The sequence below is a fragment of the Rana temporaria genome, chromosome 3, assembly GCF_905171775.1.
Source record: "Rana temporaria chromosome 3, aRanTem1.1, whole genome shotgun sequence".
Classification (NCBI taxonomy): domain Eukaryota; kingdom Metazoa; phylum Chordata; class Amphibia; order Anura; family Ranidae; genus Rana; species Rana temporaria.
Window position 1 is genome coordinate 439,849,404 of NC_053491.1, and position 24,922 is coordinate 439,874,325.

The 24,922-nt window shown below is 45.2% G+C and overlaps 3 non-coding genes across 3 annotated transcripts; all 3 read left to right on the forward strand.

The window, feature by feature from the left end:
- The first annotated feature begins 16,820 nt into the window (after nucleotides 1-16,820).
- TRNAS-CGA lies at nucleotides 16,821-16,902 on the forward strand. Its single transcript has one exon. It is a non-coding gene; the product is annotated as a tRNA-Ser (tRNA).
- A 624-nt stretch (nucleotides 16,903-17,526) lies between these two features.
- Nucleotides 17,527-17,608, forward strand: TRNAS-UGA. The gene has a single exon. It is a non-coding gene; the product is annotated as a tRNA-Ser (tRNA).
- A 1,145-nt stretch (nucleotides 17,609-18,753) lies between these two features.
- Nucleotides 18,754-18,835, forward strand: TRNAS-CGA. Its single transcript has one exon. It is a non-coding gene; the product is annotated as a tRNA-Ser (tRNA).
- The last annotated feature ends 6,087 nt before the right edge of the window (nucleotides 18,836-24,922 follow it).

Genomic DNA, 24,922 nt, shown 5'->3' on the forward strand with positions numbered 1-24,922 from the left:
ATTTGCGTGAAGGGTGAGTAGTTCTGTTTTGGATCCGTTGCGTTTGAGGGAGCTTTCAGTCATCCAATTGTCGATCAGTGTGAGGCACTTTCCAAGTTCATGAAATTGGTCTTTTTTGTTGGTGATTCGAAGGTAAAACTGAGTGTCGTCCGCATAGGAGTGGTAGCGCAGGTCCTGTTTGCTCATGATTTTGAGGAGCGGGCGGATGTAGATGTTGAAGAGTATGGGTGAGAGGGGCGATCCTTAATGGTCCGTGTTTCTGATGTAAAACCTCCAAGTTTCACGGTCTGAGTGCGATTTTCTAGGAAAGATGCGAACCACGGTAGGGCCGCGTCAGAGACTCCTGCTACTTCTTTGAGTCGTGTGAGCAATATGTTGTTATGATTTGAACATCTCATGGAGCACTGTTTAATCCGTCATCCGAAAATGCAAGTGCAAGTTTCTTTCTGGCAATCTGTGGATGTGGTTAAAGTGGAGGTTCCCCCTAAAAAATAAATTCTAACAATACATTCAGAAGACTGATTACACTGCGGGTATGCTGTTTTTTTTTAATTTTTTCGTACATACCTCGTTATCGCCGTTTCATCCCTCGGCTTCCGGGTATGATTCTTGCTGGACCTAGTTGATTGACGTTCCTCCGACCGGCGCATACTGCACGTCACGACTTTCCGACAGAAGCCGAACGTTATTGCGCAGGCGCCGTATAGAGTCGGCTCTATACGGCGACTGCGCAGCGACGTTCGGCTTCTTTCGGAAAGTCGTGACGTCAAGTATGCGTCGGTCGGAGGAACGTCAATCAACTAGGAACGCCCAGCCCCACAAGAATCATACCCGGAAGCCGAGGGATGAAACGGCGATATCGAGGTATGTACGAAAAAAAAAAAAAAAACAGCCTACCCGCAGTGTAACCAGTCTTCTGAATGTATTGTTAGAAATTTTTTTTAGAGGGGACCTCCACTTTAAGCAGCAAATGACACCTAGAGTGTTGTTGATTGTTATGGTGCTGGTGGCAAACGTGCTCTCACCATGGAAACTCATGGTGCTGATCCAGGGCAAACTGGGTACCATGCCGGCAGAACACCATGGGGACCCAGACAGCACCCTAGGTTGAGGAACACTAATGTAGACAGTAAAAGGTGGTTGGTCTTGCAGGCACATTGAATTATTTCAGGTTTTTTTTTCCCTTACATTTCCTAAGAATCAAACTCGTAATAAAGTGTTATGGTTTGGGCCTCTAATGTTGCACATAAGTATGGGTCCTCATTTTGACAGCAATAAATACCCAAGGCACCCTGTCCTGCCATCCCTGTCAAGTCTTCCTGTGTCTTTTCTCATTCATTGTCCTGTTCCTTCTCTCCTGTGCCTTGTTACAATCTTATCTTTGCTTCCTGTCATGGCATCTTCCTGTGTCCTTGTCTCTGACATCATTCCTTGTCTAATCCTCCCGCCATCACACATCATCCTCTAGAGCACAGGGTCTTTCATGTAAACAAAGCAGCAACACAGCCTGGGATTTTCTTTACAAGGGCACTTCAATGGCCTGAAAATACGTCTATCCCATAACCCTCCATCCTCATTCATCTTCCCTCAGTGAAATTACAGGGTTTGTGATTACACTAGAAACCCCAAGAGCTCTTTGAAACTTCAAAACTGTTTAGACATCAAAAAACCACAACATTGTAATAAACCCAATCCTATATATTCTCCACCACGTTACTGTATTGTGCCTTTGTCATTTAGATAGCTTTAACGAGGCCGCTATGCTAATAGATACAAGTGTGACAACTAGACATTATCTCATTATCACCGAGATCACCTAACTGATTTCAAGGAGGTCTCTGACTTTCGGCCCTGTGCTGGAAGCCTTTCTTTTAAATGCATTCTACATAATGCATTGCTTTTAACCTGTCATGTGTGCATATATGGTAAATGACAGATAATTGCCCATACACATGCATTTGAGAGTTTATGACAGCATAACCTATTCACAATATTATTTTAAATAAATAAGCATGTTCTGCCATTTTATGTTCTCATACCCCTTCACATGACCTAAAGTACTGGCAGCTTACATCACATGATCTGCACCAAACTGATTATCATTTACAAAGAGTCTACTGTTTCCCATTAACACAAAGCTGGCCATAGATGGATCCAAATTCAGCTGGTTGAGGAGGGACTGGCCGAATTTAAATTTGTGGCCACTCTTGCTCAACAGAAATTGGAGCCCATTCACACTGGGGCAGCGCGACTTTGGGGGCGACTCGGCAAGGCGACTTCAGAGTAGATATGTGCATTCCCGTTCATACGAATGTTATTTTCGTCCGAAAATGTTCATTTTCGTACCCGCAGAATAATGTGTACATACGAAGAAAATGAAAGCACCAAAATACGAAAACGACGGGATTACGAATGAGCCGCATAACGAACAACCGCAAATACGAACGAACGATCTGACGAAAATACGACAAAACGAAAACGGCAAAAGAACGAAAATTACATCTATAACAAAAGATTTGCATTCTGTATCCTGTTTGAATCCCCTCTCTGCTCGTATCCTCAGCCGCATGTCCACATGACACCTACAACAAAAGATTTGCATTCTGTATCCTGTTTGAATCCCCTCTCTGCTCGTATCCTCAGCCGTATGTTCACACGACATCCACAACAAAAGATTTGCATTCTGTATCCTGTTTGAATCCCTTCTCTGTTCGCACCCTCAGTCGTATGCTCACACGACATCCACAACAAAAGATTTGCACTCTGTATCTTGTTTGAATCCCTTCTCTGTTCGCATCCCCAGTCGTATGCTCACACGACATCCACAACAAAAGACCCGCACCCTGTATTTTGAATTCCTTTTTTCTGTTCGTATTTTGGATTCAACAGAATGCAAATCTTTTGCCACAGATGTCACACGAACACACGACCGAAAACACCAAAAGAAAAAGGACCCAAAACACAGAATGCAAATCCCTTGCCACAGATGTAATTTTCGTTTTTTTGAATGGGCAGTGAGTGTAGTTAGTAAAGCAGCTTCTCTTTTGTGCTGAGTAGTACAGTAAAGCCAAATAAACTGTTCTGTGTATTTTCATCTGAAGGGAGATCAGTTGGCCAGACTTTTGAACCCAAAAATGGTTTTTTGATGGAGTTTAAAAACGAACAAATTTTCTGAGAACGAACGGAAAACGATCGTTTTTATGTTTGTTGTTAAAAAAGTCTGACCAAGTGTATGGGGCTTAACAATCGTTAATATGGATGAGCCGCGTGTTGAAAGTGCCGCGAATCCCGCGATATATTTACGAAAGTACAAAATGACGAAAATCCTTTTTCTGTTCGTATCTTCAGTCGCATGCCCACATGACATCCACAACAAATTGTCATAGATGTCACACGAACACACGACCGAAAACACGAACAGAAAAAGGAATCCAAAACACAGAATGCAAATCATTGACGAAAATTCACGAAAATTATTGTCTAACAAGTAACGAACATGAATTAAACAGAATAACGAACCATCCCGCATGTACGAAAATAAAACGGTAACGAAAATACGAAACGATCGGAATACGAAAAAATCTCGTCGTACGAAAAACGAACGGGAACGAACAGGAAAACGGGCGTCTTATGAAAAACGAACGGAAACGAACCTACGGAACGATATGAAACAGAACAAATTTTTTTTTTCTGTGCACATGTCTACTTCAGAGGCAACTTGCAAAATGACTTCTGTATAGAAGTCAATGCAAGTCGCCCCGAAAGTCGTACAAGAACCTTTTTCTAAGTCGGAGCGACTTGCGTCGCTCCTATTAGAACGGTTCTATTCAACAGAGCGGGACGCGACTTGTCAGGTGGCTGTCGCCCCTGACGAGTCGCCCCTGTGTGAATGGGCTCTTAATTGAACAATCAATTTCTGTTGAACAGGGTTTTTGAAAAAATGTTCTCAATTAGTGGCTGCTGCAAATGGGTTGTAGCCAGTGAACAGTGTATTATGAGGTAAAAAAAAAAAAAAATGCAGCACTAAATATATATAAACAGCCACTAGTATTGACGAATCAGCATAACAAAGTGCACAGTGCAAAATGAAAAAATATAAGTGACATAACGTCATCTATTAAATAGTCCAAAATTGTGAAAAAAGGCAGAAGTTCATATTCAATGGTGATTATGTAATAGAAATCTAGCATGTTTGGAAATATGGTGTACTTTGGATTGACATAGGCAAATAAAATTTTGTCCATCCATGCAGAATTTACTTTGCAGGATCCCCCCCCCCCTCTTTTTTTTCTTGCCTAGGGACCAGATATGAATATTGGCCAAGTTGTCATATATGTTGATACCTAACATATTTTGCCTATAGTATACAGATTACCTTGACCGTTGCACTCAGCGCGTTTTTTATGCCCTCACCTAGGCTCCTCGGGAGCAAATGGCTACAGACAGTGGTTATGATATGGTATAGTTATATCGCAACTAGAATGTTTTGTATCTCATTGTTTACCTAAAAACTTTTTATTCAATCCAAATTATTGGGAAAGAAAAAGAAATCCAGAAGTTGAATTAAGGAGTCACCATGATGAGTGCATCATTCCCCCAGAAGAAGAGTCTGAATACGCTTACCATAAGGCTGCTTTATCCACTTCCTGACTGACTCCTGTACATAGATGGCGGCAGGATGGCTCTCCTGAACGAATCGCCATATATTCATGACGGCTCCTTTAAGAGCCATAGCAGGCACGGCGGGGGCGTGATCGCGGGTACGAGAGCCAGAGCAAGGATTTGTGTGTGTAAACACACAAATCCCTGTTCTGACTGGGGAGTAGAAGCAGATCGTCTGTTCCTAAGTAGGAACAACTATCTGGCTCCTCCTTTAGTTAGTCACGTTCCCTCACAGTTAGAAACACACCTAGGTTAACGGGCCTTTCATCTAGCCTCAGAGGCCACCCACTGATTGGCAACACGAGTGCACGCCTGTTGGCGCGCTCTTCCCTCTCGTCCCGCTGCTCGCTGCTGAGACCCATATTGGGGGACCCTCGGTTTGTACCGAGCCTAACAGACAGACCCTTCCATATCCTGAGGGAGGCGGGCGTGCATCAGGCTTCACATTTTAGCTCTATGGGGAGGTGGCGAACGGTAGCGGAGCTTTCGGACCCGGGACCGGGAGACATATACCGGCTTGACTTTATGAGAGCAAGGCAGCTAAACCACTTCCTGACCTGCCTGCCTCCTCCTGGAGACGCAGATCAGACCTTGACGGAATTCGAGGGGCTGAGGAGAGAGGGACGCTACTGCACACGTTATCCCTGACGTTATCCCTGACTTACGGCATACTTATTACCCCACCTGGGAGTTTCCAGCTCCCGTCTCTTCTCAAGTGGGAGAGGGACCTAAACTGCAACTTTTCCGCTAACCAAAAGCAGAACATTCTTAGGTTCGTGCACAGGTCCTCCCTCTGCACCAAGATGCAGGAGACGAACTACAAGCTCCTAATGCGGTGGTATAGAACGCCAGACCTGTTGCACAAGTTCTTCCCAGAGTCGACAGACCTTTGCTGGCGCTGTCAGGAGGAGAGGGGTACCCTTCTTCACATCTTCTGGTCCTGCCCCCGTCTCCAGGGTTTCTGGGGGGAGGTCCACAGGATAACGCAACAATTTACAGACCGCATTATCCCGTTCGAGCCTGCATACTTGCTGCTGCACGCCAATGACTCCCCGGCTCGCGCCTACAAGACCTCAGTTGTACACCATTTGCTGGACGCAGCGAAGGCTTGCGTCCCAGTTTTCTGGAAGAGTCCACACCAACCGACCGGCGTGGATAAAGAGAGTGGACGAGGTGGGTAGACGAGGTGGGTAGACTAGTGGGTAGACTAGAGGATTTAGTCCTAACCAGCCAAAACAGACACGAACAGTTTAAAAAGACCTGGCAACACTGGAATATCTTTAAGTACTCTGATGAAGGTCAACGGCTGAGAGGAGAGGTTGGACTGCATGTGGTCGCTCCTCGCCCTCCTGCATTAGTCCCGGACTGAGTCCCCGCCGTGCTCTCGAGTGCCCCTGGCTGCTGTCAGTGGTGTCGCAGTGCGACGCGGATGGTGGGTGTGGATTTCCTGCGTGCAATACAAGTGGGTCCATGTCCGTGGGCTACATACACACGCACACCCACCCCCCTTTTTTTTTGTCTTAGGTTATTTTCTGTCTTCCCCTTACCTCCCCCTCCTCTTCCCTCCCCCCGTGCTTACCCCTCCCCCCCAATTTCTTGCTATATCGGGGCCGTCTCGCCAGCCCTTTCTAATTTTCTCACCTATTTTATTCTAACCTCTTTAGATGTAAACGGAAAATGAAGGGGGCCGGTCCCGGTGGATCACAGTGTGCCTACGTGGTGCACTGGGGATATTGATACTCCATCGCTATTTCAAGAAAATGTATTTCAGGTGATCGTTATGTTGATTTGATGCAATTTGATGTATTGTTTATGTTGAGGTCCCTGTGGACCGATTCCTCTGATATAAAAAAAAAGAAACACACCTAGGGAACACAGTTAACCCCTTGATCGCCCCCTAGCGTTAACCCCTTCCCTGCCAGTGACATTTATACAGTAATCAGTGGCTTTTTTTAGCTCTGATCGCTGTATAAATGTCAATGGTCCCAAAAAAGTGTTAAAAGTGTCTGATCTATCCGCCGCAATGTCGCAATGTCGCAGTCCCAATAAAAATTGCTTATCGTTGCCATTACTAGTTAAATATGTTATATAGTTATATAAAAATGCCATAAATCGATCCCCTATATAAAATGTGTAGAAGAATACATATTGGCCTAAACTGATGAAGACATTTTTTTCACTTTGGGATATTTATTTTAGCAAAAAGTTAAAAATATTTAGTTTTTTTTTCAAAATTGTCGCTATTCTTTTGTTTATAGTGCAAAAAATAAAAACCGCAGAGATGATCAAATACCACCAAAAGAAAGCTCTATTTGTGGGGGAAAAGGGACATAAATTTTGTTTGGGTACAATGTCACACGACCGAGCAATTGTCAGTTAAATTGTCACAGTGGCAAATCGCAAAAAATGGCCTGGTCAGGAAAGGGGTCAATTCTTCCAGGGCTGAAGTGGTTAAGTAGCATGTAGTAATGATGGTTTGGGATGGTAGTTACAGGAATGGTATCCAAGGGTAAACCAGAAGATTCTCCACACCAGCCAGGTCAATTGTCAAATTATAAACCCCAACATCCATAAAAAAAGACCTCCACATAGTGTAAAACAGTTTGGCCACAAATTTTATTAAAAGGTAGAAAACGTACATAGATACCGGAATAATGGACATCAATAAAAACATCTCCTTGTAGTGATCACATTGGAAGAAGAAAAAAGGGGCGCAGTGACATGGAGCAGACTCATCTGACCCTGGGTCCATTGTGTGTATAGAGGAACCAGTTCATTTTTTTTGTTCAGCCCTCTGGTTAAGTGAAAAAAAAATGACCCATCTATGGCCAGCGTAAGAAAAACGTCTCAAAATAGCTGTCTCAGGTAAGGATGAGATTCAACGTTGTGGCGATACAGGGTTGGCTGTACACTCTATCAATTTGCAGAATGGTCAAATGAAATAGTTTTCCCATCCATCATAGCGAACCTCCAGTTGTTGCAAGATGTTATAGTAGCCATACATCCACTCCCCCCCCCCCCCCCCCCCCATTGGTTACTAGGACACTGACTGCCAAGAACACAGCGTGGGTGGCAGGGCCGGCCCTACCATGGGACCCGATGGTACCATTGTACCAGGCAGCAAATTGCCGCCCGCACGCCATCCCATTCCGCCAACTCCGCTCTCCACTCCACTGTGGGGCTAATTGCCACCTGACCGCTCTCCGCTCCACTGTGGGGTTAATTGCATGAATAGAACCATAACAGGTCCTTTTTATATTCCTATACATGTAAACAACCATAACAGGTCCTCTTTATACTCCTATATACATGTATAGAGCCATGATAGGTCCACTTTAGTTATCAGATATAAAATAATGGATGTGGGGGCATTTTGGTGGGAGTAAAATTTTTTTTGGGGGGGCAGCATTTAATTCTTGGTATCAGGCAGCACAATGTCTTGGGCTGGCACTGGTGGGTGGCCACCTGCATCCTGGCAACCAATGCATATTTATTGGGGTAGATTCAGGTAGGGCTGCGCACTCTTACGGAGGCGCAGCGTACCGTTTTAACGCTACGCCTCCGTAAATGACTTGCGCTACGCTTCATTCACGAAGCAGTAGATCCGTAATTTGCGCGGGCGCTCCGCAAAACTGGCCGGCGTAAGCGCGCGTAATTTAAATGATCCCGTAGGGGGCGTGGATCATTTAAATTAGGCGCGTTCCCGCGCCGAACGTAGTGCGCATGCTCTGTCGGGAAACTTTCCCGACGGGCATTGCGGTAAATGACGTCGCAAGGACGTCATTTGCTTCAACGTGAATGTAAATGGCATCCAGCGCCATTCACGATTCACTTACGCAAACGACACAATTTTTAAAAAACGCGACGCGGGAACGACGGGTATACTTAGCATTGGCTGCCCCTGCTAATAGCATGAGCAGCCTTACGCAGAAACCGACGAACGCAAACAACGTAAAATGCGAACGCAGGGCGCGCGTACGGTTGTGAATCGGCGCGAGTATGCAATTTGCATACTCTACGCTGACCACTACGGGAACGCCACCTAGCGGCCAGCGTAAGAATGCAGCCTACGATACGACGGCATAAGAGCCTTATGCCAGTCATATCTTAGGCTGCAGTCGGCGTATAGAGCTTTCTGAATACAGAAAAGTCGATACGCCGGCGCAAATTAGCAATTACGCTGCGTATCTATGGATACGCAGACGCAATTGCTTTCTGAATCTACCCCATTGTTCTTAGTGATGTACCATAACAACCAATGATGCTGTGCAAAAAAAAAATGTTAGGTTAGGTTCCCCCCAAATTTCATAGCAGACTCTTATCCTAAAAAAACAACATGGTGTCCCCCAAATCAATACCAGACCTTTACAATGTGGCTGGTTTATTGCCACTTTTTGGAAAGGCAAGAGTGCAGTCTAAAAGTGGCTAAGAAGGGGCTAATTAGTATAAATAACGATTACTCAAATGCCTTGCCAATATTGGCATTGTGGCAATTGTAATCCGTGATTACAATAGGCAAGTCACTCCCTCCCTTGCACTTATCCCTATTGATGCTCATTCTTTACCATCTCTACTGTACATAAGAGAAAATAAGTGTCACGTCTCCTTGTGACTGTCAAGAAAGTGGCCTTTTAACCCATTTCAAACATTGCAGTCATTAGATCACTCTGCGCGTAACATGCAAGTGTGTGTTTTTGCTCCATCACCTACGTCACTGTCATTAGTCTGTGGTCCCATCTTGTTATCGGTAGGGAAGTCAACTGCTAGGACTCTGCGGAGTCACATCCTGCAATTGTTCCAGAGCAGGGCCGGGCCATCTTCCTAAACCCAAACATACAGACCTTCAAGAGGGTGTAAGAACAGCCATATTAACCCTATAAATGTATTTTAAAGGCTCACTGAGAGAGAAGGAGAATTTGATTTCAGAAATACAAGACACACTCACGATTTCTAAAGCTCTAAAATGTTGAATGTCCCTTAATTTTTTTCTTTTAAAGTACAGTTCTACTTCCCAACAGAGCTCGGTTATCTGATATTGTTTTGTCTGCAGGGTGATTTTATTGAGTTGTAAAACACAATATGAATTGTATTAGATCCTGGAACCCTGCTGGGTTTACGCTCTGGCACATAACTAGGGGAAGATAATTTTGAACCTTATAAGTGACAGTTAGAAGGTGCCCAGTTATGTACAGCTTATCTGGCTCTTAGGCCCCATACTCACGAGCAAACATGTCTGCTGAAACTGGCCCGCAGGCCAGTTTCAGCAGACATGTTTGGTCGTGTGTGGGCGCGAGCGGGCCGAATTCCAGCAAACATTTGCCCGCCGGGCCTTTTCCCAGCAGACAAATATTCCTGGACTTGTTTTAAAACAGCCCGCTGGAATTCAGCCCGCTCGGACATGTACGGTCGTCAGTACAGACCTACCGTACATGTCCAGGCGCCCGCCGTCCCTCGCATGCGTCGAATGACTTCGACGCATGCGTGGAAGCATTTTAAAGGCGGGCCGCCCACGTCGCCGCGTCATTGTCGCGGCGACACCGCGTCATCGACGCGGCGACACCGCGGACACGCCCCGCGTATTGTTTACGCGCGGACTTCTGTACGATGGTGTGTACAACCATCGTACAGAAGCCCTCTGGCAGACATGTATGGTGAAAACGGTCCGACGGACCGCTTTCACCATACATGTTTGTCCGTGTGTACCCGGCCTTAAAGGAGCATTTTCAAAGGCCCCCAAATCATTTTTTAAAAGGGGGGGTTACCATGCATCCTAATTTCCCCATCTTATGGCTATCATAATGAGTTGCAGATTTGACATTCTGTGATGGAAAGCTCTTGAGTGTTCATTTGATGATAGCTTTAAAGCTAAATTTCCGGCAGATATAGAAAAAAACTGAAATGTAACTGAAAATGCTTGGCTACAGTTACTGTTCGGCCAACCACAGATTAAATATTGGCTGATTTAACAGGAAAAAAGGCCAAAATACTATTCCTCTATGGCCAGCTTTACTGAGGCCAGGCTATGCTGCTTGGCAAGCCTCCCTGAGTCATAATCCTGACAAAACAGAATATGCAGTTCAGTTTTGGGCACCAGTTCTCAAAAAGGATATTGGGGAATTGGAGAAAGTGCAGAGAAGAGCAACCAAACTGATAAGAGGCATGGAGGAGCTCAGCTATGAGGAAAGATTAGAGGAACTGAATTTATTCACTCTTGAGAAGATGCGATTAGGGGGGATATGATCAACATGTACAAATACATAAGGGGTCCATATAGTGAACTTGGTGTTGAGTTATTCACTTTACGGTCAACACTGAGGACAAGGGGGCACTCTTTACGTCTAGAGGAATAGAGATTTCGGGCCAGATTCTCAGAAGAGATACGACGGTGTATCTCAGGAAACACCGTCGTATCTCTGTTTTTGGCCCCGGGTATCTATGCGTATGATTCCTACAATTATTTTCGCATAGATACGGCGTAGATCCGACAGGTGTAAGTCACTTACACCGTCGGATCTTAGATGTAATTCGACGCTGGCCGCTAGGTGGCGTTTACGTTCAGTTCTCATTTGACTATGCAAATGAGCCTGATACGCCGATTCCCGAACGAATTTGCGCCACGTCATCGTCGTTTACGCCGTTTCCGTAAGCGTAAGTTTACCCCTGCTATATGAGGGGTAACCTTACGCCAGTCCGCCGTATGCCATGTTAAGTATGGCGCCGGGTCAGCGTCGTCTTTTTTCGTCGGTTACGTCGTTTTACTAAGTCGTTCACGAATACGACTTTACGTTAGTGACGCTCACATCGGCGTCATTGATGTTTTCCATCGTGAGCTGGAGCATGCGCACTGGGCTATTTTTTCACCCGGCGCATGCGCAGTTCGATCGGCGCGGGGGCGCGCTTAATTTGAATACAAGCCGCCCCCTTTGAATTACGCGGCCATATGCCGGGCCATTTACACTACGCCGCCGCAAATTATGGAGCAAGTGCTTGGAGAATACGCCACTTGCTCCAGTAAGTTGCGGTGGCGTGGTGTAAATGGCTTACACTACGCCAACGCGCATTCTATGAGAATCTGGCCCTTCATCTCCAAATACGGAAAGGTTTCTTCACAATAAGAGCTGTGAAAATGTGGAATAGACTCCCTGCAGACGTGGTTCTGGCCAGCTCAGTAGATTGCTTTAAGAAAGGCCTGGATATTTTCCTAAATGTACAGAATATAACTGGATACTAACATTTATAGGTAAAGTTGATCCAGGGAAAATCCGATTGCCTCTCGGGGGATCAGGAAGGATTTTTTTTGCCCTGCTGTAGCAAATTGGAGCATGCTTTGCTGGGGTTTTTCGCCTTCCTCTGGATCAATTGAGAGTATAGAATTGGGTATATGGGATTCTATGATATTTTTTATTTTATTTATTTTTATGGTTGAACCAGATGGACTTGTGTCTTTTTTCAACCTAACTATGTAACTATGTAAATTATTTGGCAGATACCAAGTTAAATTCATGTATTTACACTGCTTGCATAAAAAAAAAATACATTTAATAATGTAATAATGAATGCAGAACTGCATTCATTTTTGACATTTATATCTGCCTGGTGTATAATTGGTAGACAAAAGTTGGTCATATACCAGTAAAGTTTTGTTAAAAAAAGTATTTATTCAATTGTCATTAGTTAATGGGGTCAAAACAGCAATTATTTGACGGTGATGACAAGGAAAAATCAAAAAAATAACAAAAATGTTTCTTTAACAAATGAAATTCTAATTGTGCTTGTGATTTTCATTTAGGTTTCATACATGAAATTTGTCAAGTCCACAATGGTTCTATCGAATGCTCTGATACAAATGTTTAAACATAATTCTACAGGTGTATGGCCAGCTGAAGGCTTTTCAAGTAATCTACTGTACATATGAATGTAATTAAAATAATGATATGGTTATAATATTTGAACATGGGGGCAGCTGTATTTGTTTCCCAACCTGCTCAATAACTAATGCCGCGTACACACGATCAGTCCATCCGATGAGAATGGACCGATGGACCGTTTTCATCGGTTAACCGATGAAGCTGACTGATGGTCCGTCTCGCCGACTTGATTCTGAGCATGCGTGGATTTTTAACCGATGGTTGTGCCTACTAACGATCGGTTTTGTTCTATCGGTTAGGAATCCATCGGTTAAATTGAAAACAAGTTTGCTTTTTTTTAACCAATGGTTAAATAACCAATAGCGCCCACACACGATCGGTTTTGACAGATGAAAACGGTCCATCAGACCATTCTAATCAGCTTAACCGATCGTGTGTACGCGCCATTAGGCGCCCATGCGCTTGCCTCCTCTTGTACGGCAAGAAGAGTTAGGCAACCCATAGATGAGTTATTTGTTTTTGTTCAATAAGTGGGTTAAACACTCAATGCGGATGGGGAAATCCTCTACACTGAGCAATTGTATTCTAACAGTGGGGAGACTTTCCTGTCAATAGAATACAATGATCAGCTAAAGCTGGCGGCACAGATTGATCAGAAAGAACCCAACAGGATAGTTGTACAGGAATCGATCAGCAGATCAACTTCTGTATAACCAGCCTGCCCATACATGGATTGAAATTTAGCCTGTCCCTGCTGAACCAGTGTTGTCATTATTTGATCCATGTATGACCAGCTTTAATTGGGCAGGTTAGTTAAAGGTTTTTTATCATTATTGTTCCTTGTTGATAAGTTGTTTTAGCTCATCCTCTGCAAGGCACCAATTACCTTAGCCAAGACTACAAGTATATACAGTTCCTTGCAGCACTCTTTTGAGAGCTTGGCAGTTTGAACTGTTAGAAAAGAGGACATTCTAAGAAAAGGAACTGTGACCGTCTTGTAGTCAAGAGAAAGCCTAGTGTCCAGCGTAGGACACACTGTCCAAATCACCCAGCCCAAGAGGATAGTGGCGGTGCTCATATCTCAATAAGACTGGGAAGAGTAGACTTGCTACCCACCAAGCATTCAACATGTTCTTTTTACAAGGGGCTTCTGGTTGCGTTTGATGATCTCTAGAGACAGTTTGGATTTTTTATTTTTATTTCTTGATAATAAACATGGTTTTCGTGTTCATTAGCCTGTTTGTGGGCCCTTTACATGTACTGACCCAGTAAACCATACACACGCGTTATGGTGGAGAGAAGTTGTAGAATACATTTTGGTTTGTTTTACCCGGTATATTTACCCAAAGGGGGGGTTCCGCGGTAATTCTTTTTTTTTTTTTTTAGATGCTTCTGGCGCTGTTAACTTAGCTAATCTGGTACTCACGTCTCCTATTATTGCAGCCGCCAGCATAGTCATTCTCCCGCAAAAGATGTTTTATAAAAATCTTCGATGGACGTTTCCATCTTGCTTGTGGGCACTCTGAAGATCCTTCCGGGATACAGTGAATGCTGTTGTCCCAGCATTCACCGCTCTATCCCACGCTCTATCCCACGCATGTGCAGTGTTGACGGCGAGCGGCGCCGTCAACACTACACAGTTGCCATCACAACGGCCGGCGTCCTGAGAAGTTCATGTCCCGTTGTGACGAGCTAGCGTGAGAATACACACCTGGCTATTTCGGATGGTCTCCTGTGAGTGTTGAAACGTCACTCCCAGGAAACATTGCACACAGCCTTGAGGCGTCGGGGAAAAGGAGCTACACGCCCACTCCCGCGGGGAACAAGACCCGGAAGTGAGGCAAGTGAGGAATCGATCTGAATAAAGGTACCCTTAGAGATCTGGAAAAAAAACACAGCGGTTTAGGCATTTATTAAGGCTGCAGTACTGATAAATACGAAGTTCATTTTGAGGGTGAACCTCCGCTTTAAGAGGTCCATTTATAAAAGTTATGAGATAAGATTTTCACAGCTTTCCACTTATCGCTAGTGGCATTAAATTGAAAAAAAATGTGACAATTCTTGGAGAAAGTTGTATGAAAACCTTCATAAATAGACTAAAGAAGTGTTTTTCTCCGCCATACATTTTATTTTTCATTCATTGCCATTGTGACCTGAATGACAAAAAGAGAAGCATCTTTCAATTAAATTTGATGAAGAGACAAAGCCATATTTGCCCCCCCCCCCCCCCAAAAAACAAAAAAAAAAACAAAAACAAAGGTTAAACCTCAGGTGGTCCAGTCTTCATGCACGTGAATCTAAACATGAAAAGGAGAATACACAAAGTACAAAGGAAAGAATCTCAGCTGCAGAAATAAGCAACAGAGATAATTTCCCTTGGCTTAATATCTTATCTGGCAAAGTCCCTTGTTAGGGCATCTGGCCCTGTCTCATATCCTGCACATGGTAGGTTATCACTTGGCCTGTGAAAGAAACACAAAACATTTTCCCAGACCTGTTCACATATCACTTCAAAGAGAACCGCAGTGACACAGGTTTGCAAGGACCCTTTGGGCCAGATCCACAGCCAGCGAGCGCAACTTAAATGTTCAGATTTAAGTTACACCGCCGCAAAATTTCTACCTAAGTGCCCGATCCACAAAGCACTTAGAAATTTCCAGCGGTGTAACTTAAATCTGTCCGGCGCAACGCGGGCCAAATCTAATGGGGTGAGTCCCATTTAAATTAGGCGCGCTCCCGCGCCGGACGTACTGCGCATGCTCCCGACGCTATTTTCCCGACATGCTTTGCGCGGATTTACGTTGCGCCGGGTTTTGAGAATCGCGACGGGTGTAAAAGAAAAAAAAAGAGTTGCGGCGGGAAAAAAAAATGTAAAAAAAAAATTGACAGCAACGCGGTATAGAAGGGTATACTTTAACATGGTGTACTAAGTTTACACTTTGTAAAAGCAGCCCTAATTTTGCGATGGCAAACTAACACTTACGGAGAAATAACGAAGGGAAAAAGCTTCGTGGATCTCCGTAAGTGCTAATTTGCATACCCGACGCGGAATTTCGACAAGAAATGCCCCCAGCGGCGGCCGCGGTACTGCATCCTAAGATCCGACAGTGTAAAACTATTACACCTGCCGGATCTTAGGAATATCTATGCGTAACTGATTCTATGAATCAGCCGCATAGATAGAAACAGGGATACGACGGCGTATCAGCAGATACGCCTGCGTATCCCTTTTGTGGATCTGGCCCCTTGTGCCTCCCAATCTACAAAATTTTGCAAGGTTTCTCAATATTGTTGTACTACGCATGCATGAGATAGCATGAACCATTTTTGTGACGACTTTGCACTGATCTTTTGGTTAAATAAATAAATAAAAATTACTCCCCAACATCTTGCGAAATTTTTAGGGGATGGGTTGTTTTAACAAGATGAATCCCCTCTCTCACTGGCCATCAGTTTAAAGGGCCCCTACTCCAAATGATTTCCAATGTAAGGTGGTTCTCAGTGGCAGCTGGTGCTCAATAATTTGGGAGGGGGGGAGGGTCGGCAAACCAAAACCACCCCCCTCGGCAGGAGACGAAAATGAAGATGGGGGAACACCAGCAACACCCCCCCCTTCCCCCACAGGAGAAGGACGAATGGGAAAGCAGAAGGCCTCCTTACCTGAGGCAGATGTCCTGCCTGGGATGACACTCCAACTCTCCTCCTCCCTCCCCTGTCCAGTGGAGTACTGGATGTGGCTGAGCCGCTGTGGGTGAGCCATCCCTGGAGACAGTGGTGGATGGTGGGTTGGTCGGTCAGGCTTCCCGTGCGTCTCCTCCGGTCGTGTGTCTCCTCCCTCCTCCTCCTAGGCCAATAGGATTTCTACTCCTTTGGGCCAATCGGGAAATGCTTCCTGACTGTCCGGGGGGAGAATCACTGTGACAATAGCGAATAATAATTCGCTATTGTAACACAACTGGGTGGGCTCAGGGTGCAGTGCCCACCCTTTTTTTTAAGCCTACTGATCACTACTCTACAGGGTCCCTTCAATCACTGACCATAGTTTAAAGGGGCCCATCTTTCAACCAATATAACGTGGTTCTCAATCCACTTGACCACTTATCTACAGGGTCCCTTATCTCAACAGTGCACCTACTCCAAATGATTACCAGTGAGTAAAGTACAGTCTATCTTCCACTAACCCACAGAATCCCATCACTCACTGCCCATCAGTGTAAATGGCCTCTCCTTCGAATGATCACCAACGTGGTCCTCTTTTTACACTTGACCATGAAGCTCTTGAAGCAAGCAGCTGTGATGGCCGAGTGGTTAAGGCGTTGGATTCGAAATCCAATAGGGTTTCCCTGCGCAGGTTCAAATCCTGCTCACAGCGTGAGTTTTAAAAACACTGATTACTTGGTTCTCCCACTGGCCATCAGTGTAAAGGGGCCCTTCTTCCACTTGATCACTAACCTATAGGGTTCCTTCTCTCAAGAGTGCCTCTACTTCAAATGATCACCAGGTCAGTGCAATGTGCCTTTATTCCAAATGATCACCAATGGAAAGGTGGTCTTCCTTCCACTGACCACTTATTTTAAGGGTGCCTTCACTCACTGACCATAGTGTAAAGAGGCCCATCTTTCAATGACCACCCATGTAACGTGGTTCTTCTTTCACTGACCACTAATCTACAGGTTCCCTTTTCTCACTGATCATCGGCGTAAAGAGCCCCTACTCCTAAAGATTTCCACTGTAAGGCGGTCCTCTTTCCACTTGACTACATTTATACTCCCTACTCTAAATGAATACCAGTGAGTAATGTACAGTTCTTCTTCCACTAACCCACATGATCCTATTTTTCACTGGCCATCAATGATAAGTGATTGAAGGGACCCTGTAGAGTAGTAAAGTGACTTGACCATGACATGACCATGACTTGACTTGACCATTAATCTACAGTGCCCTTTCTGTCAATAGACATGATGTGAACAAGCTCTAGAAACTTACAGAGCAAGCTGCTGTGATGGCCGAGTGGTTAAGGCGTTGGACTTGAAATCCAATAGGGTTTCCCTGCGCAGGTTCAAATCCTGCTCACAGCGTAAGAGTTTTTAAAACACTGATTACTTAGTTCTCCCACTGGCCTTCAGTGTAATAGGCCCCTACTCCAAAGTATTTCCAATGTAAGGTGGTCCTTCTTCCACTTGACCACTAATCGACAGGGTTCCTTCTCTCAACAGTGCCTCTACTCCAAATGATCACCAGTGAGTAAAGTACAGTCATTCTTCCACTAACCAACAGGATCCCGTCAGTGCAAAGGGCCCTTATTCCAAATGATCACCAATGAAGAGGTGGTCTTCCTTCTACTGACCACTTATCTACGGGGTGCCTCACTTCACTGGCAAAATTGGTCCTTCTACTGACCACAACTCTTCGGAGTCCCTTCACTCACTGACCACTAATCTACAGGATTCCTTCTCTCACTGACCATCAGCATAAAGGGCCACTACTCCTAAAGTTTTCCATTGTAAGGTGGTCCTCTTTCCACTTGACTACATTTATACAGGGCCCCTACTCCAAATGAATACCAATGAGTAATGTACAGTCCATCTTTCACTGGTCAGTGTAAAGGGCTGATTCCTTCTACTGACCACTAATCTACAGGGTCCCTCACCTCACTGGCAAACAGTGTTATGGGTCCTCTACAAGATCCTTCTACTGGCCACTACTCTACAGGGTTCTTTCACTCACTGACCATAGTGTAAAGAGGCCCATCTTTCAATGACCACCAATTTAAGGTGGTCCTCCTTCCACTTGACAACTAATCTACAGGATCCCTTCTCTCACTGACCATCAGCGTAAAGGGCCCCTACTCCTAATTTTTTTCAATGTAAGGTGGTCCTCCTTCCACTTGACTACTGTACTTTTATACAGGGCCCCTACTCCGAATGATTACCAGTGAGTGAAGTATAGTCTATCTTCACTAACCAACAGAATCCCATCTCTCACTGCCCATCAGTGTAAATGACCTCTCCTACGAATGATCACCAATGTAAAGTGACTTGACCATGGGTTGGTCGGTCCCCTTTACACTATGATCAGAGATTGAAGGGACCCTATAGAGTAGTGGTCAGTAGGCTTCAACTTAAAGTGACTTGACCATGACTTGACTTGACCATTAATCTACAGTGCCCTTTCTGTCAATGGACATGATGTAAACAAGCTCTAGAAGCTTTTGGAGCAAGCAGCTGTGATGGCCGAGTGGTTAAGGCGTTGGACTCGAAATCCAATAGGGTTTCCCTGCGCAGGTTCAAATCCTGCTCACAGCGTGAGCGTTTTAAATACATGGATCACTAACCTACAGTATCCTTTCTCTCACTGGCCCTCAGTTGAAAAGGCTCCTACTTCAAATGATATCCAATGTAAGCCTGTCCTCCTTTCACTTGAAGATGAATGCAATGTTGTACAGCACATATGCAAGCTTAGGACCATGACTGTATTGTGGAGGAAGCACTTACTGCAGGAGCCACCATATTTCAGCCAGAAAAAGCCATTGTCGGGAATCTCGTACAGGCCCCATGCTGGATTGCCTTCAGCAGTGGCGGCTGGTGAATTTTTGGGGGTGGTATCTCAGGCTCCACAGTCGGTACATGACAGCCATGCTGCCAATTTATTTTTATCTTTTTTGTATTTAGAATTTTCATTCCTATGTTACCTGTGGCCACGTCGTCTGCTTTGTTTATGTCTCCTTCATAATTTTGTGTTCCGTACATTAAATCTTCTGAACATAGTTTCTGCATCTGGTCACACAACACATGTAGCGGTCCCCCCAGCATTTAAGGGTCTAAAGGTGACCCCCAGAGCTAGGGAGAACTACAATTCCTCCTCAAGGTGCAAGTCATTGGGCATGGTGGGTGTAATGCAAGTTAGAAACATGGGCGCCAGTCACTTTTTGAATGCAACAAAAGAGATTTTATTGTCTGGGGAAGAGAGGGTTTAGGGCCAGGACACCCTTCGGCAAATGCAATAGCAATTGTCAGACTCCCCAAACCAAAAATAGTAACAGGCAAGCAGTTATACAGGTAGAGGACCTTTATGCTGAATGCAGCGCACTGTATTTTGTAGAACTGCTGTCTCCTATAGCAACTGAACTTTCAACAGTCAATATAGATCTGCAGACGTAACTCACAGTATCCCGTTGTGGATCTTCTCTCACATCTCACAGTATCCCACTGTAGATCTTCACACTGAGCTCCCAGTCTTTTACTAGATTTGCACAATGAGGCTGCATTTGATGTGCACATTGAGGCTGCATTTGATGTGCACAGGGAGGCTGCGTTTGATTGGCACAGTGAGCCTGCATTTGATGGGCACAGAAAGGCTGTAATTAATGGGCACAGTGAGCCTGCAATTGATGGGCACAGGGAGGCTGCATTTGATGGGCACAGTGAGGCTGCAATTAATAGGCACAGTGAGGCTGCAATTAATAGGCACAGTGAGCCTGCAATTAATAGGCACAGTGAGCCTGCATTTGATGGGCACAGTGAGCCTGCATTTGATGGGCACAGAAAGTCTGCAATTGATGGGCACAGTGAGGCTGCAATTGATGGGCACAGTGAGGCTGCAATTGATGGACACAGTGAGACTGCATTTCATGGGCACGGTGAGGCTGCATTTTTTGGGCACAGTGAGGCTACAATTGATGTGCACAGTGAGGCTGCATTTGGTGTTTACTGATTTAAAAAAAACTCACCGATTTTGATTTTTGAATACATTTTATTTTATTCTTTAACAATTGACTTTAACATTAACATTTTCAATATTTTATCTAGCTGTAATGATACATAATCACCTGATAAATTGCTATTTACAGCCCTGGATTACTAACCTAACAGTTCAATTTTTCAGTTTGTTTGCGCCTCCCCAAAAATGTTGAGCACCAGCCGCCACTGCCCCTAGTGACATACTGTATTACATTTTTGGTTTTGGGTTTATTACTTCTTTAACATTCAAAAATATATCTGTTGACAGGTCCACTTTACTATACTTCATGTTTTACCTCCAGTTGATCCAAAATTGCATTTGAAAATCCACACATCACATATCGATGGCTGTCTATTTACAGTATCTATTGATGTCATAGGCGTGTGCCAGGTGTGCCCAGGCACACCCTAATCACCCCATGCACATTAGTATTATCGCTCTGTGTAGCAGCAGGAACATAGGGAGAGCTCTCCTTTTTACTGGCTCTGCCATACGAGAAGTGTTTGCTCTTCTCTTTCACTGTATCGACAGGGAAATCGATATACGCATACACATCCATGTTTGTTTTGAGCTTTAGGGTGCACACCCTAATGCAATAGGCTGCGCACACCTATGATTGATGTACAGTATCATAATTTTATAATAATGTTATTATATAAAACAATAGGAAAAATCAAACAATCTGTATTTTGCTATGTTTCTGCACGAAGCATATAAGTGGACGTGGAAAGAAATTTAGGAATTTGCAAACATTCACTTCACTGACCAAATATCGCTGGAGTCATTCCATGGGCAACACTTGCTTTGTTTTAGAGCAGGAAGAAAGATTAAAAAAATGTCTGTGTGCACAAGCCCTTAATCTCTGCCATGCCATAGGAATGTTAGCAAACACATGTTCCTGGGTATAAGCAGAATATCTAACTGACCTAGTTATAGAGCCTGGATATAGTTTGCTCCATTTTACCAGTTTCCCCCATTTGCATCTCAGGTAATTATAATTATTATAAGTAGGGTTGTCCCGATACCACTTTTTTAGGACTGAGTACAAGTACTGATACTTTTTTTCAAGTACTCGCCGATACCGAATACCGATACTTTTTTTTAAATGTGTCCCCAAATGCAGCCATGTCCCCCCATATGCAGCCATGTCCCCCCCATATGCAGCCATGTCCCCACACATTTGCAGCCATGTCCCCCCACAGATGCCGCCATGTCCCCCCACAGATGCCGCCATGTCCCCCCACATGCAGCCATGTCCCCCCATATGCAGCCATGTCCCCCCATATGCAGCCATGTACCCCCATATATGCAGCCATGTCCCCCCCATATGCAGCCATGTCCCCACACATATGCCGCCATGTCCCCCCACAGATGCCGCCATGTCCCCACACAGATGCCGCCATGTCCCCCCACAGATGCCGCCATTTACCCACACATGCAGCCATGTCCCCCCACACATGCAGCCATGTCCCCCCATATATGCAGCCATGTCCCCCCATATAAGCAGCCATGTCCCCCATAAGCAGCCATGTCCCCCCATATAAGCAGCCATGTCCCTCCATATAAGCAGCCATGTCCCCCCATAAGCAGCCATGTCCCCCCATAAGCAGCCATGTCCCCCCATATATGCAGCCATGTCCCCCCATATATGCAGCCATGCCTCCCCCCTTACCTGCATGCTGCCGCACCGCTAATACGGGCGGGGAACATTACGCTTTCATTTGAATAGCTGTAATGATTCGCGCCGCACTGCGTATAGACACTCCCCCTTGCTCGGGATTGGACAGATCACCCGAGCAAGGGGGAGTCTCTATACGCGGCACGGCGGGAACATTACAGCTATTCAAATGAAAGCTGTAATGTTCCCCGCTCGTATAAACCAGGCGGCCGGCGGGATGCGGTGTAGCGGCGGCGGCGGCAGGGGGGTGGGAGGGCTGAGTATTTTATTTAGGCATCGGCGGTATTTGCGGGAGTACAAGTACTCCCGCAAATACTCGGTATCGGTCCCGATACCGATACTAGTATCGGTATCGGGACAACCCTAATTATAAGACTTGTACAAGGGTTCGATATTTATAAAACCAGGTAAAAAAAGTTCACAAATGTATTTGGGTGCAGTGCAGTGGTGCGCAGTTTTGATGAAGTGATAAGGTTCCCATATCTGCCAATTGTGGCCCGGATTCACGTAGAAGCGCGCATCTTTGTGCGGGCGCAACGTATCCTATTTACGTTACGTCTCCGCAACTTTGACAGGCAAGTGCTGTATTCTCAAACCAAAGTTGCGGCGGCGTAGCGTAAATAGGCCGGCGTAAGCCCGCCTAATTCAAATATGGTAGATGTGGGCGTGTGTTATGTAAATTTAATGTGACCCCACAGAAATTACGCTTTTTACGAACGGGGCATGCGCCGTCCGTGAAAGTATCCCAGTGCGCATGGTCCAAATTAACCCGCAAGAAGCCAATGCTTTCGACATGAACGTAAATGACGCCCAGCCCTATTCGCGAACAACTTACGCGAACGACGTAAATTTTTTTAAATTTAATGCGGGAACGACGTCCATACTTAACATTGGTACGCCGCATCTACGCCTCATATAGCAGGGGTAACTTTACGCAGGGGAAAAGCCTAACGTAAACGGCGTATCTGTACTGCGTCGGCCGGGCGTACGTTCGTGAATTGGCGTATCTAGCTGATTTACATATTTCTAGGCATAAATCAGCGTACACGCCCCTAGCGGCCAGCGTAAATATGCAGTTAAGATACGACGGCGTAAGACACTTACGCCGGTCGGATCTAATACAAATCTATGCGTAACTAATTCTAAGGCCTCGTACACACGACCGAACATGTCCGCTGAAACTGGTCCGCGGGCCAGTTTCAGCGGACATGTTCGGTCGTGTGTACGGCCTATCAGACCGTTTTCCAGCGGACATTTGTCCAGCCGACCGTTTTCCAGCGGACAAAAATTTCTTAGCATGCTAAGAAACATGTCCGCTGGAAACCAGTCCGTCAGACATGTTCGGTCGTCTGTACGACTCACCGGACATGTCCGCTCGGCCAAAAGCCCTAGCATGCGTCGAAGTGATTCGACGCATGCGTGGAAGCATTGACCTTCCAGGGTCACGCACGTTGGCGCGTCATCGTCACGGCGACGGCGCGGCCACGTCAACGCTTATCCTGTCCGCGCGGATTTCTGTTTGATGGTGTGTACAACCATCAGACAGAAATCTCCGAGCGGACCGTTTTCAACGGACTGTCCGCTCGTCTGTACGGGGCCTTAGAATCAGGCGCATAGATACGACGGCTCGGACTCAGAGTTACGACGGCGTATCTGGAGATACGCCGGCGTAACTCGTACGAGAATCCGGGCCACTGTGTTTATTGGGGTGTTTCACACAGGGACTGCCACAAAAAATGTACAACATAAAATCATGTGATAAGAAGCTGGAGCCCTACCCGATCCCTCTAGCTCAGGGGTCTCAAACTCAAATTACCTGAGGGCCACAAGACAAGTTTTCATATCCCATGAGGGGCCGCATGCAAACTTTCAAACTTCAAAAACAACAGTACTGGTGTCAGCGAACACATTATTAACCCCCAGCACTGGTGTCAGCGAGCGCATTATTACCACCAGCACTGGTGTAAGGCAGGGTTTGACAAATTTGCTTGGAATCTAGGAGCCAGCAAAAAAAGTTAGGAGCCAGAAAACGCACCCCGTCCCGACAGGCTTGCGCGCAGAAGCGAACACATACGCGAGCAGCGCCCGCATATGTTCAAACCACACATGTGAGGTATCGCTGCGATTGGTAGAGCGAGAGCAATAATTCTAGCACTAGACCTCCTCTGTAACTTAAAACATGCAACCTGTAGATTTTTTTAAACGTCACCTATGAAGATTTTAAAGGGTAAAAAAGTTTGTCGGCATTCCACAAGCGGACGCAATTTTGAAGCGTGACATGTTGGGTATGAATTTACTCGGCGTAACATTATCTTTCATAATATTAAAAAAAATGGGGATAACTTTACTGTTGTCTTATTTTTTAATTAAAAAAAAGTGTAATTTTTTCCCAAAAAAGTGCGCTTGTAAGACCGCTGCGCAAATACGGCGTAACAGAAAGTATTGCAACGATCGCCATTTTATTCTCTAGGGTGTTAGGATAAAAAATATATATAATGTTTGGGGGGTTCTAATTAGAGGGAAGAAGATGGCAGTGAAAATAGTGTAAAATGACATTAGAATTGCTGTTTAACTTGTAATGCTTAACTTGTAATACCAACGGCCACCACCAGATGGCGCCAGCTCACATCTGGTGGTAATAACTTGTAATACCAACGGCTCACCACCAGATAGCACCAGCTCACAAAAAAAAAAAAAAATTTTTTTTTTTTTTTTTTTTTTTTTTTTTACTCTTTGCTCCCCCCACTTCCACCATGCCTGCGGGCCATTTATAACTGGTCCGCGGGCCGCAAATGGCCCGCGGGCCGGTACTTTGAGACCACTGCTCTAGCTGGTTGTACTGTGAAATAACATAGCTCCCAACTGTCCCTGATTTCGAGGGACAGTTGGGAGCTGATGACCCCCAGTGTCTGTGTGCACCAAATCCAACAAAGCAGATATGACAACTGCCTAGTTTAATTTATAATCAGCACAA